This window comes from Electrophorus electricus, chromosome 4 (assembly GCF_041902795.1).
Source record: "Electrophorus electricus isolate QZ-2024a chromosome 4, ASM4190279v1, whole genome shotgun sequence".
NCBI lineage: Eukaryota > Metazoa > Chordata > Actinopteri > Gymnotiformes > Gymnotidae > Electrophorus > Electrophorus electricus.
In genome coordinates this window covers 2,227,501-2,228,461 of record NC_137500.1, presented here as the reverse complement: position 1 = coordinate 2,228,461, position 961 = coordinate 2,227,501, and positions in this window count along the sequence as shown.

Genomic DNA, 961 nt, shown 5'->3' with positions numbered 1-961 from the left:
CTACTTACACCACACACTACTTACACCACATACATTACAAACAATACATACACTACACACACTACACACTGTAGACACTACACACTACTTACACTACTTACACCACATACACTACAAACAATACATACACTACACACACTACATACACTGCACACAATTAACATTAAATGAAGGCGCATACACATTAACGGTAACAAGACAAACCATCATTATGGTTACAAAGATCAACAGTAACATACGTAGTGATAATGACTGACAAAGGGCGCACACACAGAGGTTTAAATAGACACACAAGACATTAACATTAAACCCTGTGCACGTGTGTCCAATCCCAGGGAGCGTGGTTACAAAAACAGACACTACATTTGTGCATCCCCCTGCACGTGGTGGGCCGTACCACGTGACTATGGAGGGAGGAGCAGACACAGACACTACACGCACTACAAACGCTATACACACTATAGACACTGCAGACACTGCACACTACACACTCTAGTGTTTAGCATTATAAAGATATCAGGAGGCAGTAGTAAACAAGTCCTTCTCTTTTAACATTTCTTTACTGTATCTATTGAACTATGAGCTGCAGCAACGTGCCAGATTATATAAACAATAAAGAGACAACAAGCAGCCAGCACAAGACCGGCCTGCATGTGAATGACATCTACTGTAATGCCAAAACCCATCGGAATTAAAGACTCATTCAGACGACAGGAAACCACTCCAAAATCACAGACTATCAACTGGGCCAAATCCATCTCCTTCCAATACATTAGAGCACAGATGACAGAACAATTCAAACACTACATATACCCCCGACATATTCCACTGTCTATCCCACTACATATACCCCCGACATATTCCGCTACATATCCCGCTACATATCCCGCTACATATCCCACTACATATACCCCCTACATATCCCACTACATATACCCCCGACATATTCCACTATCTATCC